The sequence below is a fragment of the Eurosta solidaginis genome, chromosome 4 (genome assembly GCF_040869045.1).
Source record: "Eurosta solidaginis isolate ZX-2024a chromosome 4, ASM4086904v1, whole genome shotgun sequence".
In the NCBI taxonomy this organism is placed as follows: domain Eukaryota; kingdom Metazoa; phylum Arthropoda; class Insecta; order Diptera; family Tephritidae; genus Eurosta; species Eurosta solidaginis.
In genome coordinates, this window is record NC_090322.1 from 12,857,393 (window position 1) to 12,884,997 (window position 27,605).

At 37.9% G+C, this 27,605-nt stretch overlaps 1 protein-coding gene across 1 annotated transcript in view; it reads left to right on the forward strand.

Annotated features, from left to right (window-relative positions):
• The first annotated feature begins 1,511 nt into the window (after positions 1–1,511).
• Positions 1,512–27,605, forward strand: part of Imp (IGF-II mRNA-binding protein) — a 141,328-nt gene continuing 115,234 nt past the window's right edge. Inside the window, exon 1 of the mRNA XM_067780188.1 lies at positions 1,512–1,692. The gene's annotated coding sequence lies outside the window, so the exon portion shown is untranslated. The remainder of the gene's footprint in view (positions 1,693–27,605) is intronic.

Sequence of the window (27,605 nt, forward strand, 5' to 3'; positions counted from 1 at the left end):
TTCGTTTTCAGTTGGTCTTACTCATTTGGCTAGTGTCTTTACAGCAGAAGTTTTGGGTATGGAGAGGGCCTGTAGATTCTATTCGAGAACTCGATGAGAGGGAGCGCGGTATGAATTTTCTCAGACATTCAATCGGTTCGCATGGAGTTCAGCTCCTGCGATGCGAGTTATCGATTTTGTATCGACGGGTTATCGGTTTGTTATCGAAAAGTTATCGAAAAATTTTCCAAAATTTATCGATTTTTTTATCGAAAAGTTGTTGATAGGTGTTTGATGCGTGAATTATAGGAAAGAAGAGAAAAGTCAAGGAGAGGTTTGTTATAGGTGTGTTATCGATGCGGTATACACGAGTTATCGATTTTCTATCGACGATTTATCGGTTTTTTAACGAAAAGTTATCGATCAATTTTCGAAAACTTTTCGATTTTTTAACGAAAAGTTGTTGATAGGTTATCGATCTGTTGTAGAAAAGTTACCATTGCACAAAAAAGCGCTGTAGCGCTGTAAACGTAAAAAGTCTCCAGTAATCTCAAGACAACCTGGCTATCACCAAAGATGAAGGTATATTTTCCCATAGTTTAGCCGCAGCTTCGACTAAAGCAATCATTTCTGCCAGCAAAACAATACTGCTTTGGGAAATTTGCATTGAGGAATTATACAACCTTATTAAACTGGACTTACCAAGCTGCAAGCAAAACTACTTTAGTATGCATGCGGACTTTATGAAATTTGATGCTGCGAACGTTGTGAGAAATTCAAATGCGTACTTTCCTAAGTGAGTTCAGCGTCAAGGCGGTCTAAAGCTGTGCATACTTGCTTCTGATCGTGAACGCAACGTAATCGAAGCAAGCTACAATCTAAAGATGCAGATACAGATCCAATATTCGAGACCCGGGAAAAAGATTAAACTTCTTACAAAAGTTTATTTCAACAGTGAACTGCATTTAGAGTGATCTGGAAGGTATCTGAAGGAATTACTGCGAAGAGTAGCCTCTGGAAAGCAATAAATAAAATTTATAGGTCCTTCCAGTTTTTGAGAAAGTTTCGACCTAATACTTTTGGGAGTCAATGTATTGTATTCTTATTAGTCTAGTGATGTCAAACTGACGTTCTTTCGTTACTCCCTATTTACGCACACACACACACGCACCTCTATACAATTTTCTCTATTCCATTGCGTTAATAAACAGCTGGAAAACGTGTAACAAACGGACATTCCTAGAAATTTATAAAATATGTAAATGTATATGACCTTTAAAGATAGGAATCCTATTTATTTACTTATACACATAAATACAAATACAGACACCAGTTTGTGGCTATAAATAAAACAAACAAAAAATCAATAATTAGGCTTGAATTTTCTTTACAGAAATTTAGAGTGCATGAATTTCCAGTGTACAACAATAAAAAAAAAACACAAAAATTTTAAAGTGAGAAAATAAATTTCAAACTAGTGTTAATCCAAAGAAAGGGTATATGTATATTTCATTGCGAGAAAAAAGTTAAATTACGACAAAAAAATTTTCTTGCAGCGTAAAAAAAATAAAAATAAAAAAAAAAGTATTTGAAAAGAATTCGAAATATAAGTAAATCCAGGCTTATACAAAGTATGCCCACCACCTGTAATCAAACAAAACAACAACAACTAACACAGGAATCAATACAACAACAGCATCAAGGCGATTCTACGTAAGTATTTATTTAGAAAAAATTAAATATTAATTTTGTTGATGTATATTAGAAAGATTTTCCGTCATCCCTTTTAAAATTTTGTTTCGAGACAAACCGGTTTCGGCGTTGTGCATTCAGCAGTGAAACCTGTTTGTCTCGAAACCAAATTTGACAAGTGTTGACGGAAAATCGTTCCAATATACATCATTTATCCACCCTGTCGGAAAATCAACAAACATTTTGTTAAGTTTACGTGGTTTACGGACGGACGGCTCTAAGCTAAACGGTAGAGTGGGAGGTGGAGCATAATCAAGGGAGTTTGACCTCCAGCTCTACTTCAGACTACCCGACCACTGCGGGGTATTACAGGCAGAAGTTTCAGCCATCATGTATGCCGCAGTTAGGTTAGGGACACACAATGTCGGCAAAGAAATCTTTGTTTTCAGCGACATCCAGGCTGCCATAAAATCTCTTCGCTCCTACTCGTTCAATTCAACAGAACCGTGTGCACCTCACATCGAACTCTGGACATAGGCACATCGAGGGAAACTGCATTGCAACTGAGCTCGCTAGGTATATTCCCCCCGGCCAAGTACGCTTAGGTATGCCCCTGGCCACATGCAAGCTAATGCTAAAAGAACACATCCAACGTCAAGCCGAGGAAAGATGGCTACAAACCCTACGATTGATGTCGGACATCGAAGGAAACCTGACCAAAATGGAATCCTAAAGGATCCCGTCACGTGTACAACCTATGTAGGGATACGATTTCCACACTTGTGGGGGCACTAACCGGGCATTGCCTTATAAGTAGGCATGCAGAAAGGTTAGGAGCGCCTTATAGTCGATGCTGTAAGAGTTGTAAAGGATGAAGAGGGGAGGAGGAAACGGTGATTCACCTCATCTCGAACTGCTCGGCACTAAGTGGCGCACAGCAGCGCTTTCTGGTGCTCCATTTCTAGATATTCTGAGCCAGGTTGTGCAGCATGACGTCAAGGACCTAGTAGCTTTCATCAGGTCCTCAAAATGGTTCGAAGAGGAAAGATAATGGTGTATTTTTGTGGTATCACTACGGGCTTTATATCACTGGCCTAAGTGTGCCCCGGGCAGCCACTTCTACCTAACCTAACCTAACCTATAACCACGGTAACCAACAATTTATTATTTTTTAAGCAACAGTTTACTGTACTCTTTTGGCCTTAATTTTAAATGAATTTTCTTATAACCTTCATAGTCTCCGTCATGTTTTCGACCTTTAGCTCAGGAATATTTTGAAGTCTTAGGATTGGCTCTTTCTCCATTAAAATGGGGAAGGGAGACATTCCCACTAAGGCGCTAAGTGCATCAACAGGCGAAAAATCTTTCTCATTTTGTGAAATAAAGTTTTTTGAGTATACCAATTTCTGTACCATCGAGTTTTTTTTGATAATTGAGTTAAAATAGCATAAAACCTTCTGGAAGTTTCAGTCATAAAGTTCTGCTATAGACCATCTGAGCATTTTGTCATCTTCACCTATTCCTCATAGTGCGGCCTAGGCCCGCAAAGGAAACGCACGTTGCAGTGGTACCTATTCCATATAAGTCACTAATGAGATTTAAACGGGAGATTACTTCTTACTGAAGCCCCTACGGCGAAATATCCGAGATATATCTGATTTAAGGCCAGCCCAATGTTGGGCGCCACTCAAGGAAAGGATTGTACGGTCCTCACCTATTCCACATAGCGCAGGCTCGTAAAATTTTTAGCACTTTAGCTTAGATATCATCGCGAGAAATGTGGGTTTAGGAACTCGGAATCTGGGAAAGTAGTCTGAACTTTTCAATCGCCAGATAATCTTCTGAGTATTTTAGGCGAATCTCATAAATGTTTTCTTATTTTTCCTTCTAACTTGATACGCAACAAGCGCAAGGTCTCTCATCATCATTCGAAAGCTAATTACAAAACTAACGATTAAAAAAGTAACGGCAAATTTTCAAAGTTATCGATAACATCGATATCACAATGAACCTAAATTTCGGTACCTATTAGAGATATACGCCGCTGATTAGGGTCGTTTTTCGCACGCCGCAGCCGAAAGTTAAAAATATCGGCGCGAAGGCGGCGGCGTCCGGCGCGTTACTATATTTTCTACTCGTTTAAGACTGTTTATTCCATTTATTGTTCATGTCGAAAATTGGTCCGATATGGTCGAATGTGGTATCAACGGATGCGCATAACTGCCAGTTATAAGAAACTAATTGCGAAATTTAACTTGTTCTCACTCGTGCTCACTTTGCATATTTTTTTTTTTCAAAAAATTAATAATGAACAATGAATTCAAATAAAATGACCCAAGGCGTTTCAAATTGTTTTCAAATTGTCCTCAAGTTGTAAAAAAAACCAAAATACCCAAAAAAGGTGCCGATTTTTTTTTAAAATATTATATTGCGATTGGCTGAAAGAATAATCGAAATCAGTGATGCAAAATCCTTTGCCAGGTTCTAGGGGCATAAACAGTCCATTGAAATGATTCTTACCTCATACTTAAGTTGATATATGTATGTATGAGAAGGGTTTGAAAAATCGCTTGGGCTTACATTCAACCATCTGTTGTTTATTTGCAAAATTATACAATAGCGTCTGAAATTTTAATTTTGATTTTCACACTTCATCCTTCAACACCCAAGGCTCCCGGTTTGACATTTCCTAAAGTTGGCGGTCCTATCCAAAACTAGTCCTTTGGAGTGAATTACATTGATTATAGCCTATTAACTAAGTTTAAATATCAACTACACGTTACGGCTCCTTTTACAAATGCGAATACGTAGGCACATATATTTACCAGTTGAGGCTTTGTCCTTCGCAAGAACACTCGAAGTGGTGAAGCAAAAGCTTTCCGAAGACAGTCGAACTAATGACCGTGTGTGCTACTACCCTAACGTAGTGGACATTCGAACAAATGAAGCTACGCGGTCATCCATAATGAGCTCTTATATTATAAGGCCGGAAAACGGCAGTAAACATTTTCAACTTAAAATCGGTCGACTCTCATTCTAAAATATCGTTTTGATTTAAGGAAGACTATTGAAATCAATGTTGTGAACACAAACGACTGCCAACTTTGGTCTACATTTTAAAAATTTTATCCAGGGTCCTTGTAAAATTTTAATCATGCAGATGCGCCGAGGACTATACGATTTTCACCCATTACGCAATGACTTCCACTTAGATTGCTTATGATTTCCAAGGCGGCATCCTTGGCCGAATAGTCACTCCCTAACGTTTCATGGCGTTTCTCTGGTGTAGCTCGGCAGCATAGCGCGACAAAAGCATCCGTTGGAAAGTCTTCGGGGCTACACCTAGAGCTTCTAGGAAAGTGAAGTCATCGAAGGTATGAGTTCGAAGTCGTAGTCCTATAGCTTCTGTACTGGCATATGGTGTGAGGGTCAGGAGGCGTGGTAGCGACTGGTTGTAGGGATAGCTACTGTTCGTACGTCGGGAATTGTAGCTCTTAAAAACAGCCGAAAACACTGGAGGCGCCCTGTGCTACGAGCGTCATGAGTATTAATAGACCATTAATAGCAACCGTAAGTCGCCTTTGTGCGTGACCGCCAAGGAGCCACAAATGATTTAAAGAAATTGTGTTCGTGATGATTATTAGGAGTTAACCCTAGGTGAAGCTACGCTTTGTATGAGATATGCAGACAAAAATGTGGCTATTTTATGTATCTCTTTTACTTTTCAGCAGACGCAGCAGTACCAATTCCAAAGACCGGGGTTAGGTTCGAAGCCTCTCTGGAGTAAGTGAACGAGGGACAATCCCCCCGCATGGAGCTACTCCTGAAAATTTTTGAACGGTCTGCGAGATCTTGAGGCAAAAACCCCGGATCTTTCCGAAATGGCCAACACGTTGATTTCCTTAAATACATACAAACAAAACCTTTCCTAAATATTATTTTTTTAAATAGAAAAATCAAGCTTTTTAAAGTAAGAACACCGGCGTACGCCGACGCGCCGCCTACGCCGCCGCCGCCGATAAAGCGATTGGCGTAAACCTCTAGTACCTATCCCATGACAGAATGACTTCCAAGACCTCCTATCCAAGAATCTAAGTATCATTAATTTCATTTGTCGTTTTATTAAGTAGAGCAATATGCCTGTTCTCTGAACCTGAAATGAGGTAACCATGATTTTCTAGACGTTCATTGTTATTGAAACTCTTCTTGGTCTAGCCCAAGACTGTCAACGTGCAAGCACAAATTCGGTAATACTTTTTTGTTTAATACAAGGAACATGATTTGGGCAATCGCGGATGAACACGGCAAACTTCGCATCGGCTATACTTTGGAACACACATTATTAAAAACCGCATTATAAATATTGTATGAGCCTAAAATCATGCAAAACTTAACAATACCCCTGCCTCGTAGCATTAATTCTTTATAAAAGATATGTAAGCAAATATTACCTACATTCAGGCGCATATTAAATTCGTTCAATAGGCCAGCGAAAGTCTTGCCTTTTAAAGCACAAAATCTTTTATTGAGAATATTTGCAATTATTTTGTTACCAACCGCTACCTACTCACAGCTGCTAAAAATAGAGCACTTACGCATTTCTGCTAAAAATAGTTATAATAGATACATATTTACATAATCTACGTCATTTCCAGCCATTTACTCTCACTCATAGTTGTTGGATAAGGATTTCGCAAGCATATGTTTTCAATTATATTTGTGCGGTATGCTTTTAGGCGTTGAACAACTGTTGACGCTCGTGAGATAGTAACGTTCTTTCATAGCGCCGCAAAAAGACAGATGAAGCGTCTTAATTCAAGAATGAGCGAGAGGGAGGTAGAACAAAAAACTCAAAAAATGGGATTTAGCCTCTAACTTCAGACTTTGAAATATATATATATATATATATATATACTAGCAGACCCGGCAAACGTTGTTCTGCCCTAAATATGGCCTACCTGCATACATTTAAAAAAGGTTTTTCCGTCTAACTTTGCCCTCCCCCCTCTTCACTTTTTCCTAATCCTTTTATTCACTCCTTCCTCCGTCTTTTTCGCTTCATCTATCTCCATATTCGTCTCATTCTATCTCTCTCTCTCTCTTTTGTTCCAGTCCCAGTCTCAGTCCCAGTCCTAGTCCTAATCCCAGTCCCAGTCCGTCTCTGGTCGGAAAAAAGGATCGTTAACACTAATATAGGCAAATTTATATACCAAATTTCAAGCAAATCGAATAGGACGTATGTAAATAGGTATGTGGGTATTACTAATTCATGTCTCTATTTCGGCTTCGCATGCATATTTATCAGTTTGCCGTTTAGACGGTTAAGCGCCAATTAAGTAAGTAAGTAAGCCAGGTTGTGGCGACTAAATCAAAATCGAATGACTCATCTCTTTAAACTAACACACATTTTAGCCTTTCCTTTTATATATATAGATTTTCACATTAAAAATTGCACATGGAACAACTAAAGACTCTACAAATTAAAAAAAAATGCCTTAGTACTTCTAAATCGCGGGCCCCATCAGAAACCCCGGGTCCGGGGGTAATGCCCCCCCCCCTCTCGAATGGCCTAGTGATGTGCTATACTTGATATCATTCGCTATAATATTTTTTATTGATAAGCTAGTTATTAGTTGTTTAATTAAACACCAAGCAATTACACGGAAGTATATCCGCACCACCTGAAAATATGAGTGCCGCTGCGTATACGTAAGATTTTATTATTAAATATAAACATTTAAAAAAATTGCAATAAAATAATATTGCAAATATAAACTGAGATATAACCTATCCTATATTTCAAGCTAGATAAAACTACACATGGGGTGCAAAACAAATTCAAAATCGGTTCAGTAGTTTAGGAGTCCATCGCGGACAAACATAGTGACACGTGATTTTTATATATAAGGAAGATAGAAGATGGTATATGTTCGAAATTTTGAACATAAGCGAGGCGGGCAGCCCATACGACCATCGCTGGATTTTTTCCTGAGGAAAATCAAGGAATATGAGATTAGGGCAGAGATCTCAAAGCCCTTGTGGCCATGTTTTGGATAGGAGGAAAACTAGCTTTCTTCTCAACCTAAACAAATCTGCAGTAAGGGTACTTACGGGTGTCATCACAGGTCAACAAATTCCCTATGCAGAAGCTGTCAGCATTAGGAGGAAGAGGAGTCGATTCATCAATTTCTATGCCGACGTCCAGGACTGCACACTAGACTTTAAGGGGTTGTGTAGCGCAATTTATAGCTTCTCCAAAACAATTGTCAACCACACATATGCGTGGCGAATCCAGTTTCTTTAGTAAGCGAGGCTCTGGCGATTATCAACGTCGATAACATTCCCCAAAACCGTCGGGGAGTGTCTTTATCGCTACAACAACGGACTGCAAACAAGACGACTCAAATTTCTGGACGCACGGTTGAGGCTGGGAAGGTGAATCTCTCACTCTTACTAAAGTTCCTCAGAGGATTATTGGAAGGTAATCTTGTTGGAGGAATGTGCCGTCATCTGGCACTTACTGAACGCGCTCACAATGAACAAAAATGTTTCCGCGTGGAACTGTGGCGAATTTCCATCCACGCCCTCGCGTACTAACCTTAACAAAATAAAATAACTGGAATTCAAAAAAATTTTTCCTGATACTCTGTTTTAGCTGAGTATGGGTTGGAACAATGGATAACTTAACAAAAATTTATTTTGGCTCGATAATATCGATAAAAGTTATGAAAACCAAATAGTTCTCGATATTAAAGACGGAGATGTAGAAAAATATCGACAACCAAATAAAAATCAATCATTTTCTTTCTAAGCGATCCACCTTTAAAGCTGTGTCGGCCAGGGAAGTTCAAGAACCTAGTCGATATTAAATATCGATATGTAAACATTATCGATAACCAAATAATGAAAAATAATCGATACATAAAATTATAGATAACCGACCAAATTGTTGATAGCTGACAGACTTGGGGATAATAATCGATATAAAAGCAATATCGATATCCAAGGCGTGACGAATTATCGATAACAAAACAATCTATCGTTTTCTTGATACATGCTTAGCTTTAAAATTGTTTGCTGGCTGAGTTCAAAAAAATAATCGATATCAAAAATAGATATGGAAAAATTATCGGTAACAAAAGCAATATCCAACATTTTATTGCTGGACGCTTAGCTAGCTCAGTCTGTCGGCTAACAGAGTTCAAGAAACAGCAACAGTCACTTCCTCTTGCTTCCAAAAATACACAGCCAGACATTTCCGCATTCAGTTCCACTTTATGGCATACAAAACAGATCAACGCATTGCTTTGACATTTTATGTATGTATGTCTCTAAGATCTTGCTTGCTTTACTTTCAAATTGGGGGACCCTCAGCTACTCTCAACCGAAAGAGCATAAAAATAGATTTCTATAAAAATAAAGAAAAGTATTCGATATTGCAACACAGACATACAAGAATTTTCCCACTTCCGTGTCTGAGACTAGCAGACGTTCATAGTTGCCCATGCCCCCCATATGTACATAGCTAAGCGCACACAACGCCGCCAATGAGCCCACAAGCGATAGTAATAAATTCGTAATAGCATTTTTAGCACAGATATTTTTTTTTTCTCAGAGCACAGAACGTAGAACAACAACATAAGTGCATTTGATGCTGCGTCACGCCACGGCTGTTGAACTTTACTACAGAAATAACAACAACAATACTGAATAGAAACACTACAAAAATAGCAAATGCGTCTATGATGGTGTTTAGACACGGCAACTTATCGCCTGACAGTTCGTTCATCAGCGAGTGTGAAGCGAAAAAATAGTTCCCTTTTTCATCAAGCGCCTGTTCGTCAGTTACAATTTGTTGGCAATTAAGTTGCCACCTCTAAACAGCTACTAAATATGTGCTTTCAAGACTTTGGAGAAATATACACAGTTGAAACGATTGACTAGGAAGAGCGGATGCAGTTGTTGTGTTGCTAAATTTAGCACGATTGCGCGTAAACGCTTCTTGCCTTTTCCGCTGTCTTCTAGAGTCGTCGTTGACAAACGCGTAAAATGTTTTGTAGACCACAACGTCTGGCAACAGAGTTGATCATCTCTTTGGTATTCATTGAATTTTCTTCATTATTGCAAGCAACTTTACCACATGCCGTGAGTTGTGTCTGCTGTAGGTGTTTCATGAATGAGTTTGTGGGGAAAGACTGCTTGAATTTGTTTGACGAATATGGACACGTTTAGTCTACGTGATTATTGATCGACCAGTTCAATCCCCAACCCGATACCGCTAGTAATGTAGCACAAATTGTGCAAATGAACTCTTACTGACAAGGTAGCGTAGATTTTCTGAAAATTTGCAGAACTTGAAAGACCATTCAATCTTCTAGTTGCTAGTTAATTAAAGATGGTAGTCAAATGAAACTATCGCCTCTGAGGTTCATATGACTGATCTTCCGTGCTTTAGGTAGGAAGCCGGCGGAGGGTGCGCTCCAAGATACTCTTCTGGTCACTCCGCGAGGAATTCTACAATACTACTTTACCAGCCCCACTTTTCCCTGCTTTATCAGTCGTTGTAATGATTCAACTATCGAAAGGACTTTCCTCAACCTAGTTTTTCGCTGGATCATTCGATGTCTGCACAAACTATTTCTTTGGGACTCTCTTAGCCTTGTTTATAGACCCTCAACAGAACTATATTGTGACGAATATTAGCATCACTATGCTGTTAGTAAATAATCACAACAAAAAAACAGCAAGCAGCCATACTTATGTACCTGTACAAACTAAAGCAAGCAGCCACGCTTATGTACAAGGCAACGAAGAATATTCCACACACATAACCAGCAGCTCGAAGTGAAGAGATATTTGACATACACACATGTAGTCAGCAGCTCAAAGCAGAAGTTGTTACTCACACATATCCACGCATATAGCTAAATAACCAAGTATGCGATACAACTCTTCCATGTTCGTGAAAAGTCTAGACCTTTGGAGAAATATACGAACGAGGCAGCAGAGTATAAATGCATCGCAAGCTGAGGAATTAGTTTGATTTAAACACGGTATTAGTTGTGAAGTGAAGTATAATTGTGAAGTACTACTCCCAAAGTAGCCCATTTTGCAATACTGAATACTGGAGTTATTTATTTGGCAGTTCAACGATTCGAACGTTAGCAGAAGGTGTATAATTATCAGGAATTTCCCAAGAAAACTGTAAGACTACTTTGGATTATATAAGAAAAAAAATAGATTATCCTCTATCATTTGCATCGCTAAAAGCCACGCACTGAGATGTTCGTTCGCATCAATTCATTTGATAACCAAAAATCAAATCCACAAACAATATGAGGCACTGATTTGACTGTTCGAGCAACTACCTGAACTATGTGTGTATCATATATGTGTAATAGATAGAGCTCTAAACCAGGGAGTCACTTTCAATTAAATTAAAAATCGAATATCTCTGTGCGAAAAATAACCTCAGCCCATGTAACCAAGCTCGTACAAATGCTCAATATTTCACTTCCAACGCAGATAATCAAATTGAAATCAATGCACTTACGTAGAACATTTTGATTCACCGCTCTGAATAACTTAAAGCATTATAAATAAATCCCAGCATTAACAACATTTCGTGTTTTTCTGAAACCATATTGCCTATCCCATAAAATTTTGGAAATTACCTTCACCATGACCCATTCCAACCGTGAGGCTAGTGGATTTGTGAACTTTACTATCAATGAGCGAATTAGACAGGCGAACTCCAATAGCTTGAGACTAGCAGCAAATCTAGTGCATGTGCTATTTGATGGGTTGGAAAATGCTCAGCCGATATTTATGAACTTTTCTACTAGACTTGTGAGGTCACAATAATAAGACACTCCCTCAACACAATAAGTTCATAGAACAGCAGAGGGGGTGGACGGCTATTTTCACCGATGGGGGCAAAATTGATGGCAACGTGGATTTGGGAGACCTCTTACCCTCTTCTTAAGTATAAGGCTGCTGCGTCATTGCAGCGTTTTTTAGGTAGAACTAATAGCCATAGGGATGCCCTTTGAATTTTACATCCATGGATAAGCTGGTATCAAACCCTTTCAGTGCAGTCGCTTAACAATCTAGCCTCTCGGCGCACCGCTGATGTCAGTTCCAGCCCAAAGTGATGTCGGTCCCAGGCAATAGCCATAGTGATGTCACTGCGAACTGCTCTGCCGATGAACTCGTGATTAAGGCTGTTGAGCAAACCGGTCAAACCAAACCAATGAAGTAACATCACTCCTCTTCTTACTGGGTGGAAATATTGGCTAGTGCCTGTTTTCATCGAGAAATGTCAAATGGACACTGGAGCCCACATGTGAGGTGTCTAGAAGTTATGGCCTTTAATAAACGAAAACTGAACAATATTGCTTATTAATCTTAATCGTGTCTTCTTAGGCCACATACCAAAGTTTAATGAGAGTACACGGTGAACGCAAGGTAACCGCGCAAGGTAGCTGCCGGAGTTCTTGGGACGAGGAAGAGATAGAAAGTGGTGAAAATTCCCTCTAGCCAGTACACATGGAATGTTAGAACAAGAACGTCATACCGTTTACTGGAGCTTGGCTAAACTTTAATAAATTTTAAACTGGGTTAATCCCGACTATACTTGGTACAGTTTGAGGGAAATTTTGAAAAAGTAGGCGTACCATGCCCACTTTTAGCAAAAATAAAAAGGACGAGGAAGGTGTAAAGGAAGAGCACGAAGAAAAGGGAAAGAAAGAGGAAAAGGGGCATGTATAGAGAAGTGAACACGAATAGGAAGAGGATTAGCAATAGTAAGAAGGCAGCTTAAGCGAAAAAGGAGAGGGAGATGGAAAGAGTAAGCAAGAACGAGACGAAGAAGAAGAAGAGGAAGAAGAAAAAATGCGAGAACAGGAAGCTGAAGGGAGACATGTCAAATGTGGCAAGCAAATTTCCTGGCAGGACGATATCTGCCAGGTCTGTTAGTTTATACTAAAAATAACGGCAAATTTTAAGATATATCCCATGCTGACTCATAACTGGTGCTAAGGAGGTGCATGTGACTCTCCACATACGCTGAAAATTCCAATTAAAATTTTTTAATAAAACACTAAATAAATCACTGAAAACAAAATTCAGGTTCGTAACAAACAATAGTTTGGCAGAGGAATCACCCATCTGCAAGAGGACAATCCGAATACAAAGGATGCAGCCCAAAATGATTCCCAGCCAAATTTGCAGACAATTGAAGAAAGAAAATTGCCACGCTAAAATTCGCGTCAAACTTTAATTCAATGCATTGTCTTTTCTCTTTCTATGACTAAAGCAGCAAGAAAGAAAAAAAATTTTAAGAAAAAAGCACAACAAAAGCGGCAATCAAGTAAAACCAGCATCCAGCAGAAGAAGTACTATATGATGCTAAAAAGCTTACGCAGGATATGCCGATACAGCCTATTGTCTACAGACGACATAGAAAGTTGCAGGACCAAGCTGATATGAGCACTGTAGTGTGGGGTGTAGAGGAGCTTGTAAGGGAATAAGGGAATGTGTGACAATGTAGGGATTTTAAGTCACACACGCAATATGGATAAGGAAGGTATCAAGCAACCAGACGCTGAACTACAACAAAACAATACTACAAACACGCACAGGACGCACAGAACAGACACACGCAGGACGTTACGCTGAAACATACAAACTCTGTGAAATTTTTTCTTAACGACAATTGAGTTTGAATTAAAATAGAAAACAAGAAATGCAGCCAGAAGAAAAAAATTGCTTGACTTGTCTATGTACGCGTATTGTAGTATCCAGCAGCAGCTGGGATAGGCTAAGCAATAGGACGAAGGTACCAAATACAATTCTCAGCTTCTAATGAGAACTGGTGCAACTACAAAAGCTCGTTACGTTTTGTTATTTTTTAATTGTTTTGTTGCTATTTATTTTTCTAAGGAAACTGAGGCCAGTTGTTGTGGCGTGTACTCTGAAGTAAGCGTAGATCCTTTGTTAGACAACAACAAGAAGTTAAAAAAAACTAAAACTTCGTATGTTAAGTACGTATGAGTTTCGAGACATAGCAACAGGCACAAGAGCAATGAAAACGTTTAATCGCACTTCAACAGAGGTACAGTAATGCCATTGCACAAAAGTTTGAATATTTGGAATGAGCTGTAGAAGCAAAAATATGTTTACAGCGCTTGCAAAAGTGTGAGGGTGCAGTTGCAACTTTTAAAACCATGAAAAGTATTTTGCCATGATTTATTGCATCAAATCATGAGTTTTAATTTTTAGCTACAAATATAACTGTTTTGGACCAAAATAAAAGAAAAGTCTTAAACCAATAGTAAACAAACTGCTAAGTGACTAAATTTGGTGCCAGCAAATTTTTCTTCAAAAGTACAGTCGCTCTTTCCAAAAAATTTTTGAAATCGCGGTTTTTTGAAATTCAATATTTAAAAAAAAATTGACATTTTAGAATAAAAATTTTGGAAAGCGTGCAGTTTCGAAATAATTTGTACTAAGTTTTTTTAGAATTTTTCGAAGGAAAATTTGATCTGAAATTCAAAAAAAAAAAACAAAAAATTAACATTTTTGAAGAAAACTTTGAAATTTTTCAATAAAAATTTTTGAAAGTTTTAAGCGCGCAGTTTTGAAATATTTTTTTCTTTTGAGAAATTTTCCAAATTTTATCGTTTTGAAATTAAAAGAAAAAAAACTAAATATTTTAAAGAAATTCTTGAAAGTTTTTAAGCGTGCAGTTCTTGAAACTCAAATAAAAAGTAAATATTTTGTAAGAAAAATGTGACGTTTTAAATAAGAACTTTGGAAAATTTTTAAGCGTTCAGTTTTGAAATCATTTTTTTTTTTAGAAATTTTCGAAATAAAACTTGATTTGAAATTCAAATAAAAAATTGAACATTTTAAAAGAAACATTTGACATTTTACAATAAATTTTTTGAAAGTTTTAAGCGCGCAGTTTTGAAATATTTTTTTTACAAATTTTCTAAATCTTACTGTTTTGAAATTCAAAAGAAAACCCAATATTTTAAAGAAATTTTGGAAAGTTTTTAAGCGTGCAGTTTTAAAATCATTGGGGCATATTCATAGTCAAGTTAAAGTATGCGCTACAAAAGTTAGAGCATATTTCAATAAAAAGTATACTTTATCTTTATCATAGTCGCAAAAAAGCCGGATTAGAGCCATCGCTAAAGTTAGAGAGGCGAAAAGCTGTCACTAAAGCTATTACTAAAATCTGTCAAATGAAATGAAATTTCAATTTACGTGTGTATTCAGTAATTTAAGCTGTATTTTTGATTCAAGAAGAGTGAAAATATCTTACTTTGAGGAAATAGAAAGAGAAATTATTATTGAAATTTGAAATTATTGACGATTCGCGATTAATGAGAAAGCCAAAAATATATAAAGAACGATTTGATCCATTTGTTTTAGGGTACAAGGTTTCTTTAAATACTAAAAAAAACATAATTCGTTTTGGGAGCAAAGCTCATTATTTAATACAATTTGTATTCTTTTTGATATTAGACAAAAAGTGCACACGTCGATGGTTACTGGGGCATGTTTCTGAATTTCACTTCTTCATCGGATGGCGAGCTTCGAACTCAAGTACCTGCATTTGAAAAACAAGCTGATGACGAAGTGAAATTCAGAATAAAGTCCTTGTAACCATCTCTCAAATATGAATAACAAACGTAATTCAATCTAAATATTTCAAATATACTACATGTTAACACCGTTCTATCATTTGGTGCTAACCACTTCTTATTGTATTTATATCTGGATTTGTGTATAAAATAAATAATAAAACTAATCACTACAAAATACTTAAATGGAATCATTCTTCCAAGCAGATATACGTATATATACATATAAAGCAGCGAACGGAAAAATAGCAGTGCAATTTTTATTAAATTTCGTGAATTTTCTATGTGGCAGTTTTGTTCTCTTTTATTCTTCTTTAGTAATAAATACAAATTTTAATTAATTAACGAGGTTAAAATACATTTTTTATTAACAAATTGCTTACTTTTTGAATTTTTAGCAATCAGGCGTAAGAAATGAATAACAACAAGCAAACGTCAAGACGAGTGATTTGACAACATTGCGTAATAGTTTTTTTTTATGTAATAGAATTTTGCCTAAAGTAGGCTCTCGTTACAGCATGCCACTAAACTGACTGATATACTTAGAAATGAAATGTACTCTATCTTTTTAGTGCCGCACCAAGTGAAGCATACTCTAACTCAGGGCTATGAATATGCCCATTGTGTTTTTTAGAAATTTTCGAAGTAAAATTTGATTTGAAATTCAAATAAAAAACTAAATAATTTTTAAGAAGAATTTGAATTTTTTCGATGAAAATGCATGCAGTTTTGAAATAAATTTTCAAAAATTTGTTCAACAGATTTATTTTTATCTGAAAAAAAAAACTAAATATTTTCATAAAAATGTTGCATTCTTTATCAAAATTTTCTAAACAATTTTTGAGTTTGCAAGTATTTTTCATACATTAAATTTATGTATGTGAAAAGAAATCAAATTTAATTTGCTAAGTTTTTTATTCCGAAAATAAAAGTTATAGCAGGAGTTTTATTTTTTAAAGCCATGAATTAAAGATGGATGGTTTTTTCAACTCGAATTAATTTTTCAAAATTTTTTTTAAATCGAAAATAAAAATTTAAATATTCTCAGCAAAATTTAAAATTTTTTTTGACTTTTTGAGTTTTGTTCGTAAAACGATTGCAGGCCGTAGCTACAACTAAGATTTATAAGAATTATTTAATTCATGTTATAAGAATTTATCGATAATCTATCCACCAACAACTAGCGATATACAATTTTTCACTTTATATCGATAAAATCTGCATCGAAAACTTTCAAAAAAAGTTGTTTTAGTAGGTTTTCTATCAATAAATCGGGAGAAAAGTTATATATCGTTAAATATTGGTATATTATTTATCGATAACTATCGAAGTTTTTGTTGTTTAAAAAATATATAAATATTTTCATTTTCCCAAAGCGATCGATAACTTTTTCGAAACATTTTACTAAAGGCCAGTAAGATAGTTTTTCTAAGCGCTTAATTTGTTATCGATATGTATCGTTGCTTTTATTAATCGATAACTAGCGATATGAAAAAACGTTCGCCCAAGAGCCAAGTAGGTACTTGGAATGTGATTTTAAGAGCGCAATTTCGATTAGAATGAAAAAAAAAACACTTCAACCATCGTTGGAGTGCGGGTGCAAATCCCATTCCCTGGAGAAAAGGTTTTGAAGAGATTTATAATCGAAACAGCTGTCGCTTTGGACGTCCTGATGTCGCGTTGTTTAAATTTTTTCTAAATTATCAAATGAAAAAAAAAAAAAATGTTGTTTTTTATCGGCCTATTGACTTTCAATATCGGTTTGAATCGAGCTCGAGGCTTAACAAAAAATTTTGTATATCATTATTATTATTATGATAAATTTTTTCTTAGTTGAAAAATGAAAAAAAAAATATTATCAAGATTCATGAAACCACCCGCATTCACTTAGTCTCTGTATTAAATGCAATTTGAAAATGGCACCTCATAAAATTATTTGCATTCATATGTGACAAAATTATCAATTTTATCAAAACCACCTGAAAACCAAGCACTACATTACTAAATATGTAATTACATATACATACAACCATACATACATATGTATGTACCTATAAAACTCAATTCACAATCACTTGACTAATTAACCAACCAAGAACCCTTACGAGTATATAAAATGCTTTTTCCAAATGTCATAGGCAATAAGAAGGCGTCGATATTATGGGCTTTCGGTAAGGGGAAATTCAATATGAAGAATGCATGTGCAATACAAACATTCACATTCACAAATGTACATACATACTTATGCTGCCATTGCTACTGCATGCAAATTTACATATATACCTTTCGAGTTTGTACATATGTATGTATGTATGAAAAAGTGTGTGCTTGCATGCAACACTTGCATTGGTTGCAATATGAGGGAAAGACAGACGGACCGCAAGAAAAAACACAAAAGCTTTGGCAAATTTTGCGGCCTATGTGCGGCGAATGGAAATATAAACACATATGTACCTATATATGTATATGTACATTAGACCGTATCGAAAAACACAAATTTTCCAAATCCCATTTTTCTAAAGAAGTTTGCAAGGCATTGCTCTTAGAAAGTATGTTAGTGCACTACACGCTTAAATATACGTATGCTAGTCCGACATCACCAACGAATTTTTTTTAATTAAAAGTTTGACAGCCGGGACAGCAGTTGGCAACCACACTTCTACCAACAACGCTTAAGTCTGCGCTATATGTATTTAAGTATATAAATCAAGATTTTGTGTCCTTATTAGCGTTGCCAAATGTCCCGTATTGGCCGGGAAATCCCGTATTTTTCACAAATTTTAAAGTGTCCCGCCCGGAAATGATATGTCCCGGCATTTTCACAATATCAAAATTAATAAATTATAATCTGCTACGAAACATGCCCATATTTGCGGCTTCGGTTGTATTCAGCTCATTTGCATATTGCAGTCAACTGTGTAAAGAAGAAAAATTCATCCCTACTGTGGTTCTGACATTTCGCACTCCTTTAATTTGCAAGGCAAATGTCGTGTTTTAAAATAACGCTTGGAAAATTAATCCATAGAATATTGAATTCACATTAAACACAGTAAACGTACTAAGTTTTAGACTGTTTCATAAAAATTTTTGTTATAAATAAAAGAGTTTAAAAAGTTTAATTCTATCTAAAAATTATTTCGCCAAATGGGCAACCCATAGATGCTTCTTATTTTTCAAACGTCCCGGGAAAAAAATTCCGGGAATTTGGCTCAAATTTGAGGTTTGTCCCGGGAACCCGAAATAAAAATTTGGCAACCCTAGTCCATATCGTACCTGTCTTTCATCTTACTACAAATGATATTGGTGGGTTGTCTCATACTCTATCGTTTGGCCAATGGAACACTTGAAAGAGCTTGACGTATTGTATTTGCATCATTAGTGTCGATTTGAAGTTTCATAACAGCAGTGCTTTTTGACTTGGAACCATCTTTGCATTCTTTTTGCGAAATTCTTTGCTTCTTTACGATGCATTCATTTGGGTTTGTGAATGAATATTTTTTTTTTCAGCAGATACATGTATTCGGTTATCATTTGTTAGTGTCATTTGTTGCATCAATTTTTGTCCGGCCTACTGCCTTTGGCTTTGGTAATCTTTGTCGACTCTTCTACACTACTACTCATTTACTGCTGAATTCCTTAACATAGCCCAAGTTGAGTGGCACATCTTTGTTTTTATATCGCATAATCCATATTTGCATGTCGATCTTGATGCCATGGTCAACTAAGAAGTCTACTGCCAATATGACTTGTGTAGAGTCACGACCTTCCCAATTACAACTCCACCCTGGACTTGCGCGCAATCGTGCACCCATGCAATTTTCTTATCTTTTTTTCGACTAAATCCGATCGGATTATCGAATGAGATGCACACGTGCCTACAGTCAATAACCTCTCCGTTCCACCCACATACCCGCCGACAGTAGGACTGCTCGACTTTCTACCGATTTGTGATACAAAGATAATGGGGCATTTCGCACTCCAGCTCATCTCCCTCGACTTTGCTTTAAGACCACCTATGTTGTTGGGACCACTAGGGTCGAGACCGCTATGTGGTGCAATGTAAACAGACTTCCCCTACTTGAAGCATTTGATTACCCTGTCACTTCGCTGTTGCGATCTCTTTAGTGCTTCCAACAATGCGTCCACTCTGGCTGAAATAAACAAAAGCGAGGCTGTTTCCTGAATCAGCGAATGTGAGTTTTGGGTTTTCGTATGCAGCTCGCTTTGTTTCGAAATTGCGGGTTCCATTTCTCAAGATTTGACTTTTACCTCTCTCAGGGTATTCCACAGTTGAGTTCGCATTCGCAAGTTGAGCCAATCTTTCAATGTCCGCCGCGAAATCTCTCAATGTTTCATCAAACTCGCAGTTAAGCAATTCCTTATGATATGTCTACTTCTTATGCTCATTTCTATAGCGTCTTTCAACTGCGGTCAACAGTGCTTCATAATTTGTCTGTTTTCCTTCGAGAATCGTCTGCAAGATTTCAGCAACAGGCCGTTTCAATGCCACTAACAGTGCAGCAACTTTATCTTTAGAGTTCCAATTGTTCACTGCTGACGTCTTCTCAAACTGTAGCTTAAATACCCTTAAAGGAACAGAACCCTATACTGATGGAGTCGGCTCAGTAGTTTGGATGTGATGTGCATACAAAAAATAGCGAACGTAAGAAATACATTTTCAATACGGCCTAATGTACATATGTACATATTTTTATATACAGCATGCTCATATCAATATCTTCATGCAACCTAAAACAACTTTGGGTGTATGTTGCATGTTATTCCAACAAGCCATCATTTTGCCGACCATAACAAAAATTGCAATAGAAGCGCAAAAATCATGCAGACACAACTAAAGCAACAATAACAAATGTCGTTGTAGGCGTACACCCTCCTCATGTGCACTTTTTCACAACGCCACACAGTATTGTTGCATTGTTGCTGTTGTATAGCAAAGCTAAAAGTGAGTGCCTGCTCACTATACCTAGGTGGCCACACACATGCTTATATCCTCTCCACCCCAACTGCTATGTCAACCTGTCTGCACTTCCAGTCATTTCAGCCGTTAAAGTCTCACACTCATTGCACTTCATATTGCATTGACGCACCCGAACACTCTCGCACGCACACACACCCGTACATTCATACCCATTTTTAATCATATTTGCACGCATAGATATAACACTAACAAAAAAGACAAAAGAGGCAGGCTTAATAGAAGAGAAAGCGCGCATTATATACTCAGTGGTGAGTTTAACCTTGAGTGAGTTTAACCAAATTTGATAAGTCTACTATCCATCAGAGCTTCACTTATCACAAAACCTTGGAGAAACCCTATGATGCATACATATTTATATGAACTTCAATGCAGCTTTCGGCGGCTCGAAAAAGGAATGGAATCTGCTGTAGAGATAGTGGCAGTTAGGGTGGGATCCACTGGCCGCAGATATCAATGAACTAGGGACTTCAATCTCGAATTCAGAAGACTGATGGAACAGCATAAGTGCACCACAGACGCGACCGCCTATGAAGTGCAAAGACTCCGCTTTAGCAGGTAAACCAAAGTCTTAATAATTCACAACACTATTCAAAATGAGGATATACGGTCTTTATGGAATTGCCAGCTATTCTTATGGAACAAATCCCAACAGTAAGAGCCTGATCGATTTTAACTCGGAACTAAACTTTGTAATTTGTTGCAGAACATACTATACACGTGTATACCGATAGTTCCAAATTAACGGAAGGGGTGGGGTCTGCTGTTTACTACGGCGATCCAAAAATAAGTAGATCCTACAGATTACTGCAGCGTCTTTCAGGCGGAAAGACCAGCAGAAATTCTGGAGGAAGCAAGCTTAAGCTACAGTCGCGTCAATATACATATATATTGATAATTAGGCGGCGATTAGGACAATAATCTCAAACAGTACTTCATCAAGAAGTGTCCTAGAATGCAAAGAGGCATTGGACAAACTTCGCTCAGGCCAGACAGGAGGTGCATTTGATTCATCAAGCAGGAAAAGCGTGGACAGAAGCGCGGGGCTGCAAAATTTCTAAGGCCATGTACAAATCCCACGATATTAGACTCACGAAGTGGCTCATATCTTTGAAGAGAGGAGACTTAAGGCTCACGATGAGCATAATAACTGTACACTGCCTTCTGGCGTCACATGCTTATAAATTATAAAATCGAGCTGCAAGAAGAAAGTGTTGACCGCGTTCTGTGTTCGTATCCTGCGCTTGCCAGTCAAGGTTCCAGCTTTTACGGGCGGCAGAGTTGCCGGAGCTCGAGGCAACAATTAGGCCAGGTACTAAAAAACTTCTGGTATTTGCCAAGAGAACGGAGTTATTCTATAACAAAAGTCCTGGCACCTGATTAGGGTTCTTACGTTTGGTCGTAAAACAAATTCTGGTAACACTATGGAAACATTCAGTATATTTGAGGTCTTATTGGCGGGCCAGTTCAACCTGACCTAACCCTGTCATTTATTGTACCGCACTGCAAGTCAAAAATATCTCCAAGGTTACTTCACAATCTTTTGATCGATCAGTGTAACAAGCAATATACAGCTAAGAAACAAATGAGTCGGAGCTTGATTATGCTCTCTAAGGATAATAGCATATCATGCGTAATGCCAATTGCCGTCTTCAACTTAAACTAAACTATACCTTATAATGTCCAAGTAGAAATCCTGCTGGCACTACAGTCAGGTATTCTGTCAGAAGGTTTGATAACTAGTATCTGCATTCTTGAAGAGCTCATAAACGGTGCGCTAATATTACCACTTCACAGTACGACATAAACATATATGAACTGGTTTCAATGAGGTTCACCGTAGAGTATTTGACATCATACATCGTCTGGAACTAATTCTTGCCGTATTTGTTTGGTCCCCGTGCATTTAGCATTATCTGTTAATCAAATCCTTATTTTTTTTATGCCCTCCAACTACTTTTATACTGCTGGAGGATTTGAAAATGCGGCATGTACCGGGTTTATATCCAGCAAAAGACTGTCCAGTTTGTCAACATTCCCCAAAATCTTTGATTAAAAACAATGACGTTTCCGTCACCGTACATACGACTAGGGTACACAGTTCCATTCATACTACAAAAACTCCTTGCCGAAGCTCCCCACCAATGATCTTCAACCGCCTTAAGGAATATAGCGATTCAGCCATATTTATGACTTCAGAGTGAAATCGGTATACTTTTCAGATATAATATAGTACACTTTATCGACTTCGGTTCTGAGAAGTTTTAGATACATTTTTAGTGTGGGAAATTTACTGGTAGGGTACCATTGGGTATAATTACATATTTGCATGCCTTCACATATGCGCGCTCTCTATTTTTCATTCTCCCTCACTGATATGCCTACAATTTTTCTGCACACTTATTTGCACTTGCTCTCTCTCGCGCACACACACACTCATCAAATGGCACTTGCACACACCCACCGCACACCCCAAATGCACCTGTGCTATATTGCACCGGTCAGCGATATAGCAACAACTTGTGAGACAAAGGTCGTTCGTTGGCGTGCAATCGAAAGGGTTGCATCAAGTGGCTGCTACGTTATTGTTACACACAGACACATACACACACACACACGCACGCACCCATGCCCAGTCAATTGAGTAGGATAGTGCGCTGTTGCACCCCAAAGTCTTTTTTTGATTTCGGATGCAAGTTTTTCATATTTTTTTCCGTTGTTGTTGCTGCTAATGGATCCTTTCATTTGTCTTTGAATTCGGAGTTCGCTACCTGCCTGCAAACTCCTTTGAGTTTTTTTCTACTTCTTCTTCTTCATACTCAATCCGTTGCATTAACTTTGGCGTTCAAGTCAAAAACTTTTCAATGTGATTGTGGCGCGCGTACGCATATTGCATGAATGCAGATTCCTGCTGTCAGCCAAGTTTTCTTGATTACTCGTTCGTACAACCAAGCGACCGACCTCGCAGCTGCCTAAGGTGCCACGTACTATTACACATACATACATACGTACAAACATGCATATAAGCATTCATATGTGTAGGCATATCCTTGCTGCTGTTGTCGGTGCTGTTTGCTCTTATCCAATGCTATTGTGTGTGTTGCTGTTGTTGTGCGGCTTACGTGTTGCTGGCGTTGATTTGGCAATTTGTGGCCTTTTTTGCATTAATTCTTATCTGAAATTTTTTTTTAAAATTTTTTATATTTTGGCGCATCACTCATCCATCCATCCATCCTTTTGGTTTCAGGCGTCTTCGGCTTTCATCAATTTTTTTCTTAACGAGCAGATGTCATTGCTTGGTGTGACTGCACTCGTTGTTGTTGTTTTTGTTAGAGTATTGCACAAACATATTGCGGACATTTATTGCTGTCTTTGACTTATGATTGACGTGTCTTTTTTGGTGGAGGACATAACTGTCAACGTACATACTTGGCTTTGTGAGAAAGGACCTTTACTCCTTGCGTGGAAATTTGACAGTTATTGAAATTAAGTGAAAATAAATTTAGAGAATAAACATAAAAATATTGAAAAAGATGAAATTCGTATTATTACTGCACCTTAGAGGGCCTTTAGACTAATAGAGCTGAAATTGTGGACAGAGCCTATATAGGAATATGAACTAGATGAAGATTCTATGCAAAATTGTCCCACCCCCCATACAATGAATAGGCTTCGAGACTTGCATGCTACGGATCCTTTGCATACATGATAGCTTCAACTTTAATTTATAGCAATTGTCAAACCCATCTCACGTATGACGAATCCTGTTGCAAATGTGAATGTATCAATCACATTTAGCAGGCGAGGTCCTGGCGAACCCCAGGACCCTCATGAAAGAAGAGGTAGAATGACATAGAAGGTACGACGTGGACATATCAAATCATGCCCGAGATGGTCAGGCTAGCACCTTCATAGTGCAAGGTTCCATACCAGATCAATATCCAGCAGTGGAAAAACAACATAGATAACATTCCGCAAAACCGCGGGGAAGTATCTTTATCGCTACAAGGAGAAGAATGCAGATTTTTCAAGCCTTGAGCAAAATTCGAACTACCACAGCGACCTCACTTTCCTTAGCCTCTTAAATGGGAGAAACTGCAGAAATTCCGGATTCAGCTAAACTTTTGTACTGATAAAAACTTTAGATTCAGCTAGTTTTTTTCTTAAAAGGGAACTGCTTCTTCTAAGTATTGGCGCAGCCGCTCAGTCGAACTTATTTACCTCCCTATGACGCATTTAATCTGATTTTTGTTTGCTCTCGGGTCATCGAGTCTATGGATTTTAGCCGAATCTTACGTCATGTATTCCTACTGCGTCAATATTCTCAGCTATTTAAACCGCTGTGGAAGCACATAGATTTTCATAGCAGAGCTGCAATCTCCAGAGGATGGAAAATCCGATTAAGAATATGTTTTTGCAATAGACCACGACTAAGCAGATTAGGTTAGGTTGAATTGGCTGGTCAATAAAGAATTCACATAGACTTCATGTGTCCATAGTGTTACCAGAATTTGTTTGACGACCAAACGAGGAACACCAATCAGGTGCCAATACTTATGTTATGGAATTACTCCGTTCTCTTGGCAAATTCTAGAAGTTTTCTAGGACCTAGCTTAATCGCTGCCACGAGATCTGGCAGTTCTGCCACCGCTAAGTGCTAGAGCCCTGACCTGGCGAGCGCGGGACATGAATACAGAACGTGCCAACCCATTCCTTCCTGCAGCCCGCACTTCCTACATCTGCTGTTACTGACGAAGCCTAATGTATAAGAATTTGACGCCAGAAGGCGGTGTTCAGTTACCATCATAAGCCCTAAGACTTTCACTTTTCTCTTGAGAAATATGAGCAACTGCTGTTTTTGACGAGGCCTAACTTATAAAACGACTAAGCAGGAATCGAACGAACGGTAGCTTTTAAATTTTTAGAGCACCTTAGGTATGTGGCGGTGTAAGATAAGGTATCTTGCTTTAACTGGTTGACTTTGAGAGGTATGAAATGAAAAAGGTGTCCACTGTTCAGTAGAGTATCAGCCTTCATTTCAAAAACGCAAAAAATAATATATTTTAAATTCGGATTATAAATAAACATATTTGACCGATTTCTGAGATATGCGTTACTTAATCAAGTTCTGAAATAGCGCGTTTTCAAACAGAGAGCACAGTTGGGGTGATATTCCACTCAGGTCGTTAGTCAATATACTCTTTAGGCTTTCTTTTATCCATACACCAGCTTAAGGCCTCCATTATTGCGTCACAGTCAGGAAATCAGGAGCTCAATAAAATGTTTTAAGATTTAGGTCAGACTAACTTCTTTGACTAGGAGGTTGTCCAAGAGCTGGACCCAATACGGCTCCAAACATTTGTAATAGAAAGTGAGTTTATTCGTCTATACGCGAGCTTAAGGCTTCCTCTTGTGCGTGACAGTCAGGAAATGTTCACCATAGTTCACTCCTTCTACGAAATCAGGAGCTCAATAAAATGTTTTAAGATTTAGGTCAGACTAACTTCTTTGACTAGGAGGTTGTCCAAGAGCTGGATCCAATACGGCTCCAAGCACTTTGTAACAGAAAGTGATTTTATTTGTCTAAAAAAGCTTACTTTAGGGGACGAAGGTATCAACAATTGAAGTTCTCCGTAGTGAAAGTCTCATACAAAGTCGAAGAGAATATGGTTTGGTGGCCTTGTTATTGGAATCGGTTCCTTTTAGTTTTCCTTTTAATTTTCTCAAAAGCTTATGGCTGATACTCATTTCAAATGCTGCAATGCTTTTGTGCAACGGACGTTAATGTGGGAAGGACATTTCATTGACCCAAACTCCTTAAGCCAAGCTGCAACCAATCAACTATTGACATGGTCAGCAGCCACCTACTTCCATACAGAGCAAATATACCAAAGCGCACATTGCAGATGCCCACTTTTCATATACTTTACTCATCTACGTTAATATATGAGTGGTGTCTTGTGAGGTGTATGCACTGAGTGCACATGGCCATGTAAGCCTACTCGTCTAAAAAAGATTAAGAGAATCTCGTCATACTGGCATAGGGCACACTCACCACTCGAGCTCGCTAGTAGTGCGCATGCATGCTGTTGTTCTTGTTGTTTTATTTTTTGCAATGAAATGCAATTGTTATTTTTTTTTTGTTATTGTAATCTGCAACTTGTTGTTTGCACTGCGTGTGCACCACCATTTAGATGCATGCATGATGTAGGTAATATTGAGCTCAATGTTTGTTGTTGCAAGGTTTTGTGTTTGTATTTTATTTGTTTTTCTCCTCGTTGTTGTTATTATTTTTTTCAACACTTTGATTTGCTAACTTTTATCGCTGCATTGGTTGAGTGCTATTTTTTTTTCTGTGCTTGGTGGCGCCATTGCAATTTTATTGCGTTTTTTATAGCGTTGGATGAAGGCTTGGCTGCGTGGACAATCAAAATAAACTGAAAAAGGACTATCAAAGCTATACGAAGTTTGTATGCATTTCACTATTACCAGCTCAATAAAGGCTTGAGTGTATATACCTACATTATGGTGCCCCTTATTTTCGCCATTTATTTGTACAAAGTAAGACTAGGTCATAAAGGGATAGAAGATAACGAAAAGGCCAATGAGTTGGCAAAGGAGGGTGCAACACTCGCTGAGTCGAAGATAGACGTCCCAAACTGTTTGGGAAGAATCAAAAAGAGACAGGAGTTGCATATGATCCATCAAGCAGGAAAAACGCGGGGTGCAAAATTTCTAAGATTATGTGCAAAGCCTACGATATTATACTCACAAAGTGGCTCATATGTCTGAAGAGAGAAGGCTTAAGGCTCACGATGGGCATACTGACTCGACACTGCCTTCTGGCGTCACATGCTTATAGGTTAGGACTCGTCACTAACAGCAAGTGGAGGAAGTGTGAGCAGCAGAAAAAACGCTTGAGCACGTTCTGTGTTCGGGTCTTGCGCTCGCCAGGTCAAGCCTCATGCTATTAGAGGTGGCAGAGTTGCCACACCTCAGGCAGCAATTAAGCTGTGTCCTAGAAAACTTCTACTATTTGCCAAGAGGACGGAGTAATTCCATAACATAGGTACTGGTACTTGTTTGGGGTTCTTCCGTTTGGTCGTCAAACAAATTCTGGTAACACTATGGACACATTCAGTCTATGTGAGGTCTTTATTGACCGGCCAGTTCAACCTAACCTAAGAATTCTTAGTTTGGTCATTCAAAGGCGTACTGTGAAATGGTTTTTAATTATTTAGACCGGAGCACGGTCGAATGCACAACTGGTAGCAAGTTCTGTCCAT